Raw genomic sequence first — 1510 nt, 5'->3', positions numbered from 1 at the left:
AGAGCTAACTAATAGGCCCTACGGAAGTGGGGGAATGCCCTACGGCCTAGCGTACGCCGTTAGTGCAGTGGTGCAGCACCGGAGGAAGAAAAGTGGCCTACAGTACGCGGGGTGGTCCGACGTGAACGGGCCCCTGGCACTGGTCAACCCTAGCAAAGAACGAGATAACCTCGCTGGGGGAGTTTGTAACCGAAGTTACGGGGTTAGCTGCAATCCAGTGGTTGTATGCTGAATGGTATTTATAATATCTTCAAAGCTATTGATATATTCAGTCCAACTGGTATATTTCTTGCTGCAATGCATTCTACAAAACTACCTACTTCTCCCACATACCTTTAAGCAGTGTTAGAAGAAGTCAAAATGTGTTTTATCTTTTCTTGGTCGGTAAATGTTCCCATAATTTAAAAGTAAATTCCAATGAATTATCTGAAAAACTGTTTTTGGTTTTCTAACTTTACAAGTTTGCACATGTGGTCTATGGGTAGTGTCCTTGATTATTAATCAAAACGTCCTCGGCCCCGAGCTCGAATCCTGCCACCACTTAAAATTTGAATAAAAATAATCGGCAATGGCGACCGAAAGCTTCCAGCATGAGAAGTCTCCCTCATTCCACCAATGGTCTTGTCAAAGAGGGCGGAGGAGGGGATAGAGATTCAGGACACTCTCTTGCCCTTGGGGTGAGAAACCGTCCCTAAAGGCGGAAGAATCAGCGATGGTCATTGGTATGAGGATGCAGAAGGCAATGAAACCATGGCATTGAATGCACACAATGCGTTTCCACAGGACATGTGCCCTGTAATCGAAAAGTGTCATCTCCGTTGGCAGAAGATTCGGGAGTAGTTCCCCATTCGGATCTCCTGAGGGGACCTCCAGAAGGGGACTGGTGAGCGGGAGGTGACCATGAGAAAAAGATCGAATGACCAAAGAAGGGATAACGTTCTGCCAGTCGGGGCATGGAATGGAGCTCGAAAATCTGAAAAGGGAAATGCTAAGGTTCATCTAGATATAGTGGGGTCAGTGAAGTGAAAAGGAAAGAAGACAAGGATTTTTCTAGTCAGACGATATAGGGTAATATCAACAGCAGCAGAAAATGGTATAACACGAGTAAGATGGTAGTTTAGAGAGTCAGTTATTCTGAACAGTTCAGTAATAGGGTTGTTCTCATCAGAATTGACAATAAACCAATATTGTCAACGATAGTTCAGGTATACGTGCTGACGTCGTATGCCGGAGATGAAGAGAGAGAGAAAGTATATGAGGGTATTGAATGGGTAATTCAGTACGTAAAGGGATATGAAAATCTAGTAGTCACGGGGGATTGGAATGTCGTTGTAGGAGGACGAGCAGAAGAAAGGATTACAGGAGAATATGGGCTTGGTACTAAGAATAAGAGAGTTCAACAATCACAAGAGGAGGTATAGTTGGAAAAGGACGGGATATATGGGAAGATTTCAATCAGATTGCATCATTTTCAAGCAGAGATTCTGAAATACTGGGTTATAAGGCGTAC

Source organism: Schistocerca nitens, chromosome 2, assembly GCF_023898315.1.
Source record: "Schistocerca nitens isolate TAMUIC-IGC-003100 chromosome 2, iqSchNite1.1, whole genome shotgun sequence".
Lineage (NCBI taxonomy): Eukaryota > Metazoa > Arthropoda > Insecta > Orthoptera > Acrididae > Schistocerca > Schistocerca nitens.
Note: the sequence above shows the minus strand (reverse complement) of the source record.